Source organism: Ochotona curzoniae, unplaced genomic scaffold (assembly GCF_017591425.1).
Source record: "Ochotona curzoniae isolate NIBS_2020 unplaced genomic scaffold, NIBS_Ocur_1.0 contig_66, whole genome shotgun sequence".
NCBI lineage: Eukaryota > Metazoa > Chordata > Mammalia > Lagomorpha > Ochotonidae > Ochotona > Ochotona curzoniae.
In genome coordinates this window covers 7264640-7275928 of record NW_024466512.1, presented here as the reverse complement: position 1 = coordinate 7275928, position 11289 = coordinate 7264640, and the positions used below count along the sequence as shown (strand labels likewise).

Sequence of the window (11289 nt, the reverse complement as noted above, 5' to 3'; positions counted from 1 at the left end):
CCTGACAATGCACGTGGGAAGGCAGCTGTAGAGCATCCACGTGCTTGGGCCCCTGGCACTCCTGGAGGAGACCAAGATGGAGCGCCTGACTCTTGGCCTCAGCCTGGACCAGACTTGGCTACTGCCCCCGTCTGGGGAGTTAACCAGCAGATAGAAGCTCTGTGTTTCTCCTCTTTCTACCAAAGGAAGGATGGAAGGAAGGAAGGAGATGGAAGAAAGAAAATGAGTGAGATACTTAGTGTAGCAGAAAAGCTAAAAGGAAAAAAGATGGAATCGAATGGAGGCAGAAAAGATGAGCATGCGTTCTCCAGAGTGGTGGCCAGGGAAGGCTTGCTCTTGTCCCCGGGGGATGGGAGTCACTGCCAACTTCTCATGGAGGAGCCGTGTGGTTTTGCTTTGACTTATGTGCTTGCTGAATGGATAATCCCCCGTGCTGAGAGGTAATACTGCGTCTGTAGCAGCCCTGGGGGTGTGAGGCGAGTGGCACTGAGCAAAGAACTGTCACACCCTGCCCTGAGGGAGGGAGGAACAGGAGAGAGGACTGACTGACAGCAGGCAGGGGCTGGACCTCGTGGATGGACTTGGTTGAGATGAGGACTTGATCCTGAGGTGTGTGAAAGCATTGGAGCTCCAAGGTCAGGTACACAGCACAGCAAGGGGTCGGGTGGCAGATCGGGGGAGAGAGAGGATAAGGACCTGGGGAGGGACCCCGCGTGCGTGCCCTAACTGCTAATCCTAGCATTGCTTGTCCCACATTGCAGCAATAACGTGGATCCCGAAATGGGGTTCAAATGCAAGCAAATCCATTCTCCAACAGGTAAGATGGAGCAATGATCAATGAGGACAACACGGTCAGCTTTGGCTCCCTTCAGTTTTGGATCCCAGTTCCCTACTGTCTGGCACATTGTAGTGAAGCTTCACCCACTGCACAGCACTGACCACTCTGACTCTGCTCTGGGAAGTGGTGGTGATGGCTCAAGTGACTGGGGCTCTACCACCAGGTGGGAGACTTGGATGGCGTTGGCTACTTCCAACTCCACCCAGCCCAGCCCTGATCATTGAGACCAATTGAGGAGTCATCTTGTAGATGGGACTTCTGTCTGTCTCTTTCTGCCTCTCAAATAAATAAATGCAACTTTTTTTTTAATCTTAGTTTATTAGGGTACAAAGGGTCAAGGGCTACAGGGTGAAAGTGGGTAATATCATTGTTTCCACACTAATATAATCATTTTGCCCTGTATCTGGGGTTAGGGGAGTAACAAAGGGAAAAGCCCCACCCTACCTCCCACCCAATAAATGCAACTTTTAAAAAACATCTTATAGTACAGTATTTATCTGTCTTCCCCCTGTCAGATCCTGAGCCAACTACTTTCCCCAGTTGGTTAGAAATAGGAAACAAAACATCCAGGGCAGATGTGGCATGAGAGAACGAGCGATCGGAAGTGGAGTTGGCTCCTTCATGGTGAGGAGGGTGAGGAAGGCCACCATCAGGCAAAAAGCATCCTGGCCTCAGAGAGGGCGAAGCCCAGAATCACGTAGGAACAGAGCTGCTGCTTCAGAGAAGGTTCCTGGCATAAGCAATGATGAGGCTCCCAAACACTGTCCCAATGTCAGCCCCAGAGCAGCCACCCCACGGTCACAGCCCCGGCCCGAATGAACTTGGTTGCTGTGTCAATGTCCCCTGAGACGATGCTGGTTTGGAAACTGCAGCTCGGGAGAAGCGAGGTCCAGGGACATGAGACTGCCACACTGCTCAGACACTTGTCTGTCAGTGTCTGGGTATCTTGAGTACCACCGCGCACAGCAGCCGGCTCAGCAGCTGGGGGGCACTCCTGACCAGGGAGGGAGTAGAGGTGAACTTGGAGCAGGCTTATTTTGTTGGGCGTGAGGGGCTGTGGCTCACAGGCTGCTGTTCCCTAGGTGGAGAAGATGGAATAAATGCAATTTTAAAGAGAGAAATCTATTCTGGTTCAAAAACAGATCTTTAGATACATGCATAACATACATGATGTACAGTTTGCATGAACTTGTTGATCCCTCATTTGGTGGTCAAAGGGCAAGTGAGAGGTTTCAAATCTTGGGTCTCATGCCGTATTGTAGTGTATCACGCTGCTTGCGCCATAGGCTGTCCCTGCGATACACCACGCCTGTGCGTCTGGCTGATCTCAACACACCTGACCTTGTGCCCATCTCAGAGACTTGCTCCTTTCCACCGTGCTTGTTGGTATCTGAACACAGCCTCCCCCAGCCCTTCCTTCCCCATGCTCCTGAGCTTAGAGCCACATTCCCTGCCACTCTTCAACCTCCTGTACAAAGACCCAGTGCAGGGTGCCCGCTATCGCTCAGTCCACACCCTGCCAGCCTCCCCATTACCTCCGTTCTCTTCTCTATCCCTGCCCCATCTCCTGTTGAGGTCACGGAACCCATTTCCCCCTCTCCCCTTCCTTGAATTCCACCTCCTGGGGGAGAAGCCTGCTGCCTCTGCTGTGCTACTGCTCCCAGCTCCTGTTTCTTTTCCAGACTAGCAAGGCAGGTGCTTGGAGATGGCTGTTCCCAGCGATTTCTCAGAACCGTCCCTGGAAAAACACCTTGTAGCCATCAAGCAGTGCTGATCTTACAGGAGCTAACGCAAATCCAACAGGAAGCCAAGCAAATGGCGCTAATCTCATCATCCCACCGAGGGCCCCACTCCAGGGTGCCCTGAGGTGCTGAGTGTCGGGAGTTGCACGAGCCAGGGCTGCAGCCATGAGGCTGTGCAGGTTCGGTTCCCCTCAGGGGAGCCTCTGCACTCACAGCAGCTCCAGGCACTCCTGACGTTCTTTGCCCCTTATACTTTGATAGAGTCCAGAAATCACTATAGCCACAGCTGCTTAGTGCCCTGGGTGAGCCCCACACCCTGTGAAAGCTTAGAGCCATCCCCCAGCCCCCATCACACACAAGGCCTCAGCGTGGTCTCCTCTCCAAATGTTCTTGAAAGAACTTTCTATTTTTCCTCCTCTTTCCTTTTCTTCTTCTTTTGTCCTGTGATGTCACCATGGTGAAATGAACTCCACCTCTGCATAAAGGGAGAAACCAACTTTCCTGGTGTTGCCAGACATTTGCAGGCAGAAGTTCTAGTATATTCCCAAGTCTTTGGAACACATTTCCAGCTGTTTTCCCAGGGGTAGAAGGAGGATTTGGAATTGAAGAAGTAGGGCTGTCAGGATGTCACACTGAGCCTTTGGTGCCTGTCACAGCAGCAAGGCCAGCTCTGGGAGAGCAGCGTCACTTGCCCCAACTTGGGACTTGGGACAGCAAAGTGCAGGCCTGGGAGTGATCTGCGAAGCACTCCAAAGCAGACTGCAGATTCCACTAGCATGTCTTCTGTTGTAGGGTTCCAGGGAGAGGGGGTTGGAGCGAGCACCTCCTCCTGAAACAAAGAAGGGGGTCAGCGCCTATGAACACGACACGTGTGAGCTAGTGTGCAAGAGCAAGTCCTCCACCGCGCTGTGACAGAGCAGCATCGCTGGTCTAACAGGAGACGGAGGGGAGAAGGTCTCCCATGCCTCATGTCTAAGAAGAAGCAAGGTGGTGAAGTGAGATGAAAAATACTCTAACTCACTGGCTCCAGCAGAGCTGGGCCCTTGGGAGCTGCAGGGTTAACAGATTGCAGCCCAAGCTGCAGCCCTGGCCTGGCTGACTCGAGATAATGAAGCAATCAGAGAAAGCCGCAGTCTGGGTGGGAGCAGCTGCTGCAGCCGGACGCCTGCTTGTCAGGATCCAGCGTGAGACCCTCCAGCCGGCTCGCAGGGCAGAGGACCAAACAGCAAGGGTTCCGCAGGCGAAGGCTGAGGCCCTCCCTCGGGGACGCCAGAATGTCGGCTCGCCAGCCTGTCACGGAGCCCGCGCCACAGAGGGGCAGCCCATATGGTCAAGCTGTGGCAGTGCCAGAGACTCCAGGAGTCAATGTGTCCTGGGAGGGCAGATGGGAGGCTGGCCAGGCTGGCTCCTCTCCTTGATCTCATCCTGCGGGAGCAGAGGGGGCTGTGTAGAAGCCTGGGGGGGCGGGTGCTGAAACAATTTTCCAGGCCAACGGCTTCATTTGTCACATGAGAAAAGCCCCCTCCCCCTCAGAGGGGAAGGAGCTTGCCAAAAGTCGCATAGGGAGTCAGCAGAAAGGGTGGCTAAGACCACAGCCAGGCCTGGGCCCAGCTCACAGCTCCACTGCACAGACCCCTTCCCCAAGTTGTCAGCTGCTCCATTGCACGGCACGTGTAAGGTGAGAATTTTCCATGTTAGGTTCTGGGTGAGATGAAATCCAAATGCAAACGCAAGCAATGCCTGTTTCCCCACTCCTGCCACAGGCTAGCATGGCCTGTCTGGATCAGTGAGGGGCCACGGCGAGGTAAAGTGAGAAATAAAACCATAGGAACCTGAGTGGGTCTTTGGTTCCTGTCCCATGGTGTGGCTCTAGGCAGGAGAAGCGTTATGCCTGAGCATGTACACAGGTTTGCTATGAGGCACTGAGGTGACAGCGTGCTCATGGCAGCGTGCAGCCCCCCAGCAAACACAGCTGTGACCATCACCAGCCCGTCCCAGGCTCCTTCTCCTGCCGCTAAGGACAACTGCTCTTAGTTGAGTAAGCTCATATACCAAGGATGCTGTGTGTGGCAGCCGGCTGTCGGACGGGCTAATCTGAAACGAACCATATGCTTAGTTATGGGCCCAGATGTGAGGGCTTGGCACCTGCCTTCACACCATTAGCACCGGTCTGCTAGGTGTCTCTGGTGGTCTTGGCGGAACCCGACAAGCTTGCATTAAAATGCAAATGAGTTTCCCGAGAAGGAAAACATATGATGTTGTCCTTTTAGCCGCTTGCTGGGCTGTGTTGACTGGGGCAGAGGAAGAGAAGGGACACTCACAGAGGCAAGGACAGTTTGGTGAGGTCCCTGGGAAGAGCTGGGGTGGCATGGAGCAGGAAGAAAGGTGTCCAGTGCGGTTAGGGGTACCTGGACGGAAAGCTGGGGCTTCTCATAGCCTTGGGAATCTGCGCTGCCTGAACGGAGGGGTCTGCGTCCCATGCTTGTCCTTGCTTAGCAGTCATGGCCTCCTTGCACTTTGCACAGTCACCTCTTACTGCCTTTACATGAGCAGGATAGTGGAAGGGGCCAATGGTCAAATTTTTCTTTTCCTTCTCCTTTAAGGCTGCAGCTTCAAGTTCTTCCACTGAAATCCACAGCGTTGCGTGCCTTCCAGCAGGCAGTCAGACACCTTGTGTGTACCAAGTCTCCCTGGACTCAGGATGTGGGCGGGCGGGTGCTGGCCCCTAAGTTAGCACTGTTTGAACTTTCAACATCTGAGAGAATGTGGGAGCTTTTGGATAAGGATGTGAAGAAAAGCCCTCCTTGTATCTGGAGAGCCTCTTCTGAGCTCCCCATTTAGTCTGGAAGCCTCTGGTTTCCAGACCTGACCCATCCCACAGCCTTAGCAACCTACACGCTGGCTATCAAGATGGCAGTATAGTGGGTGCCCCTGCAGCCCTGTTAGACACAGCCTCACTGCTTGTGAGTTCATTGATTCATTCTAAGACTTATTTTGAAAGAGTGACACATACACACACACACACACACAGAACTTTATCTGCTGGACTTCCCCAAAGGCCACAGCCCCCAGCACTAGGCCAGGCTGAAACCAGGAGCCAGAAGCTTCATCCAAATCTCCTAAGACAGTGGCAGGGACCCAAGCAGCCTGGCCATCTTCCACTGCTTCCCCAGGCTCAATAGCAGGGAGCTGAGTTGGAAATGGAACAGCTGGGACTCAAACTAGCGCCGTGGCATAGGATGGTGCTGTAACTCACCGTGCTACTTGCTACTTTCTGACCTCAGTTCATTCATTGGCTATGATCACAACCAGCTGAAAACATTTCCACTCCACAGATTAGAGACTGGAGTTCAGGTGGGTCAGCAGGGTGTCCAAGTCACGAAGGCTTGAAAGCAAGCAGAGGCAGGATTTGAACCCAAGACATGTGCCTGCAGTGGCTGAGGCTTCCTGCCTGCTGCTCGGCCACCCTGCTTCCACTCACGAGAGGAAATCCTGAGACTCCTTCTCTTGCAAGGGCTTTGTCTCCAAAGTGCTCTTCAAGGAAGGAGAAAAGCCACTGTTCCAGGAAATGCTGGTAAAAACCCAGCAGAGCACGCAGCTCAGAACGAAACAGGGGAAGCCAGGGAGTGACAGGACAGAGAAGGAAGGATCCAGAGATAGTGGAAATGGCCCGTGTTTCAGCACCAGAGGATGCTCAGAAAATCTCACCCAAAAGATGCTGCAGCAGGACCTTGCCACGTACCTAGCTGTTATTAGTTCCATTTCAATTTATTCACTGGGCGATAAGAATTTCCCCAGAGGCTGGCAGGCCCTGGAGTCACTATCTCCTTGAAAGATCAGGAAGTCAAGGAAAGAATTTCCCATGATTTGCGAGGGGAGCTGCATTGTTCAGGTTTTAGCTGTGCACTCGCAGCCAGGATGCCTGGCTCTCCTGGGCCTCATTCCTAAACTGGGAGAACACTTAGGGAGCCACCATGCCCCCCGGCAGCCAGACACAAGCTCATCATCCCTGGGAGTGGGTTCCTTGGCGGGGAGCTGGTCGGAGGAGTCCTTGCAAGACCCTCTCTTTGGAGGAACATAGGGCAGCCTTGGCCAGAGAATGCAGCCCGACATCTGACACAGCACAGGTGCCAAACCTTTCAGCTCTGGGAGAGTATCATTTAGGGGGCTTGAGCCAGGACACTCAAGGACCACCAGCCTGGGTTTGGTCCCAGTCTTCATTTGGCCCTGTCCCTGTTAAGCCACAGCTGGCGATGGGGGAGTTCTGTGTGGGACTTTTCCAGTGCTGCCTGCCTCAGCTCTGGCAGAAAAGGACCATGTTCCTCTCCAGGCACAGCTGGAGGCAAAGTCAAGCAGTGTCGTGGAGCCATCTCCCTGAAGGATGCGTCTTTTGTCAGGCAAAGTCAGAAAGGGGGTCGTTTTCAAGACGCACTTTTGTTCTTTGGGCAAAGGAACAATTCTTTTCCTTTCTGCATGTGGCTGCAACAAGCAGCAATTCTCAAAGCTGCCAGGTTCAACACAAGTGCACAGGCATGCGTACACACACACACACACACACACACACACACACACACATCCTGGTCCTGGCTCCATCCAGAACAATCCATCTCCAGCCTTCACTGCTAATTATGCTTTAGCGCACTGATAACCCATGACACGAAGCCCGCAGTGACAGTTGCCATCTCTGCATCACATTTATGCAGGTTGATGCAATCGTCAGGGGCCAGGTTGAGGCGCCTGCCACAATGTGAAGGTTCTGTTTCAAACACTGCCTGCTTTAGGGATCTGGTGGGGAGTTAGAAAGAAACCCAAGATGCTGTCGGCTTCTGTCCTGGTCTCCAGGCAACCAGATGCTGGGGACAGGAAGGACAGGGGCTGCCTCCGGTGCCAGACGGTACTGATAGACAGCGGGCTAACTTACAGAGCCAAGGAGATGGGGGAGGGAGCAGAGGAAGCCTGAGTAAGCCTCATTACCCTAATCAACCATAGAGTGGGCCGTTGGCAGGGGAGCGCGCAGAATGCCCACTGCCGGGGCCGAGCTACGGAGGGATGCTTTTCCACACTCCACAAAGACCCTGCGGATACTTGTGCACCCAAGGATTCCTGCTGTCTTGGCAGCTGAAGATAGCTGTGTGATTCAGGTGGGCAGAGGGAAGCTGATGCCTCTGCAGGTGGGCATGAGGCTGGGGAGGTCAGCACACGAGCAGTGGACAGCTGGACGCGTCTTTGCTGAATGCAGCTTAACCAGATCCTCCATGTGCATGAGTGCTAAGACACAGGGGTGAAGAGGACCCAACCCGGAAGTGGATCTTGGGTGCCAGAACCCTGAGCAATCACATGGCTAGGAATGCTGCCAAGGGCTTCTCAGACAGACAAGGACTGACTCTGAGTTCTGCCAATGGCCCTGTCCAGTCACCTACTTTCTCCTCTATCCACACAATCATAGCAATTGCAGTCCTTCTGCTGGAAAAATGCATTTTGACCAGTGACGTCTTTGTTTCTGCTTCTGTGACCCCTGGTGAAATGTGAAATGTGGGATGCATGTGCACGGCAGAGCCACACGGCTACCGTGGAGCCTCGCGTGCATGACATCATCCACTGGGTCAGGATTCAGCATTCCCTCGGTGCAGGAGGAAACTGCCTCCCGGCCAGGGCAGAAAGCTCCTGGCCCACAGGGAGAAGGTGGTCCCTGCCAGGAGCTGCAGATGGACACAGTCGGCAAATCACGCCTGAGAAACAAGTGGCACAGCTCCTCTTGGCAGGGGGGAAGCACGCCTGGGGCCCCTGGGGACAGATGCCAGGCTGGTGTCCTCTGAGTTGTGGCCTGTGGCTGCCACATGGGCCCCCGTGGGGTCCAGAACTCTCCTACAAAGCAGCACCTGCTCTTCTCTTCTGAATCTTAGGATCACAGCAAAAACAAGCAACAACAAGCAGCAAAAGCAGAGTGGAAGCAGGTCACTCAGTGGCCATCCGGGCTCCCACACCTGTGGGCTGCCAGGCGTTGGACAAGCTCCTAAGACTCCTTGTATCTTAGTCTTGGGTCTGGGGCTCCTTAGAATGCAATAGAAATCCCTCCTCGAGGCCAGCTATGTTGCATACAGTGGATTAAGCCATGCCTACCACATCAATATCTCATATAGGCTCTGGTTCAAGTCCCGACTGCTCCACTTCCCTTCTAGCTCCCTGCTAACGCACCTGGGAAAACAGCACAGGGTGGCTGCTCTGCTCGGGCCCCTGCACTCATATGGAAGGTCAGGATGCAGCTCCTGGCTTTGGGCTGACCCAAACACCCTGGGCTCTGGGCGGAGTTCAGGAGGGGTCCTGGGTCCCTGACTCACTGGTGTCTGTTTTACAGTTCAGAACTCCATAAGAAATTGCATTTCAAACAATGGGTTTGGTGGGCAAAACCCTGTTGAGGAATGAAACAGTTAAATGCAGGCATCGATAGAGTAAAACTGCTGAACAACGTGATTTCCTGGGTCCTGTCGGGCGTGAAAGGCTTTGTGCATAATCAGCGATGACCACTGACGGCTGAGCGGAAATGAGAGCTGCCGCCTGCACGCTGGTATTTTCCAGGGCCACTGAGATAACAGGAAGGCATAAATAAGGTCCGAGATGAGGACGGATGAGCCCAAGTTTGCAAATCCCTGAGAGTTCCCCCTCTAGTCCTGCAACACAAACAAGACCCCAGGGTGGGTCATGCTGAGGGTGTGTGAGGGGTGAGTCTCGGGGTCCTCTGGGGCAAGGGGACATCAAAGAGTCTCCGTAACCCCTTGCCCTTGATGTCCTCACCTCTTCAGTTCCTGATTTTGTGTCACTGAGACAGCAGACTTGATGCCATGAGGATGCAGGTAACATCCAATCTTGAACGAGTTCTAGCCACAAAGCAACTTCTGCTGATCCAGGAAATACTACACATGTGGGTGTGCACACGCATGCATGCACAGGTGCTGCTCACTTGAGAAATGTCATGGTTTAGTCTGTACAGATGGAGCGTTACAAAATGGAGTTCAGACTGGTGTAAAACCGTAAGTCTCATCTTATCCATCGGCTTCTCAATCTCATTACCTCATGTGAAGATGAAGATACAGACCCATCACACTGAACCAAAACACTCACGGAGAGGCACAAGCAGGCTTGTAGTGGTTCCACGCGGCAGCTACCAGAGCACCTGACAGAGCACCTTTCTTCCTTAGTGTCAGCAGGAGCCAGCCTGAGCTGTGCCAACGTTGCCCTGAGAAAGGTCCCACCCCCAAGGCCATGCCCTGCACTCTCCTGTCATCCCACCAACTTTCTTATTACCTCCCTGCTCATAACCTACATCCCTCCAGTTGACGGAGGAGTCTGACAAGCACAAGGATCTTGCCTGTCTCATGCCAGTACCAGCCGCCCAGCTTCGAATGGTGCAGAGCATGTGGCAGGCCTACAATGAGCATCTACTGAGTGAATGAAGGGGTGAACGAATGAATGAAATACAACCATCCTTTTTCATTTAACCCCCAGTACAACCTAGGGCCACGGTCAGTCGGGCAGCAGGCGTACAAGGCAGGAGAGCCGGTGCCTATGAAGAGACCCTGAGTTCCCACACATGAATTGGCCCTGACAGGTGTTGGCTAAGCACTGTCCACCCCAGGATGGCTTGCAGGATTTCCCCTGTCTCAGAGACGAACGGGGTGCAGAGAGGAGCCAGGACCCGTCCTCGTGCCTTTGAGCTCTCACATTGCAGTTCTTTCTGCATGTCACTTTTCATGAGTCTCCCATTTCTTTCTCACAACATACACACTTCTATACACAATGGGTGTTTAACACTGTTTAATTAGAAAGTCTGAATTAACATTTTCCTCATACAGACCCTTTATTTTACTACTTACTCAATCCCTAGTCGCATGGGAAGCTTTCCGAAAAACAGATGGGAAGAGGGTCACCCACCGTGCAGGAGCGCCCCCCCGTCCAGGAGTGCCCACCATACAGGAGCGCCCCCCGTCTGATCCAGGGGCCTCTCCATGGTGCCTCTGCTTCGTGGCTGTTTCTACCACAACACAAACATCTTTCTTTCTGGGCTGCACACTCTGAGCCAAGGCACAGGCAGACCCTGGATGGCTCCCCAGGAATACTCCTATCTTCTGATCTTTTTCAATGGCATCTGGGTCCCTGGGGCAAGCGGCAGAGTAGCGACCAGGCACATCTCAGTGCCACTGGACAGAGATTCCTACTCTGGGACAGGGGGATGGGGCAGAGGTTTCTGGGCTGGGCTAAACCATGTCCTGGTTTGCAACTTGACAAGGAGGCCCATGGAACATCCTTGAAGATGTGGGCCACCCACACCCGGGTTTGACAAAGGCAAGCACAGAGATGAGAAGCCACGTTCCCACCAAGCAGTGCTCTCACACATGGCCGTGGGCTCATCTCCCAGTAAGCCAAGACCTGGACAGGCCTCTCTGTCTCTCCGCTGTCTCAGGGGCTCCAGGGGTGCAAATTCTCTATCATCATGGAAGACAGGAGGCTCAGGACATGCTAGCTGAGGAGATGGGGCAGAGTACCAGGATCCATGCAGGGAAAACCAACGACCTCAGAACGCCAAGCACTGGGTCAGATGGATGCAGTTCCAATCCCACCTCTGCCACCACCTGCTAGCTCAGTCACGGACTTAGGGTGGTTTAAGGGAGGTGTAGATAGACGTGTTAATTTTGCTCTTCTCCCATCCCAGCT

The 11289-nt window shown here is 53.6% G+C and overlaps 1 pseudogene; it reads right to left on the bottom strand.

The window, feature by feature from the left end:
• Positions 1 to 1365: 1365 nt before the first annotated feature.
• LOC121164357 lies at positions 1366 to 10585 on the bottom strand (annotated as a pseudogene).
• Between the last annotated feature and the right edge of the window lie 704 nt (positions 10586 to 11289).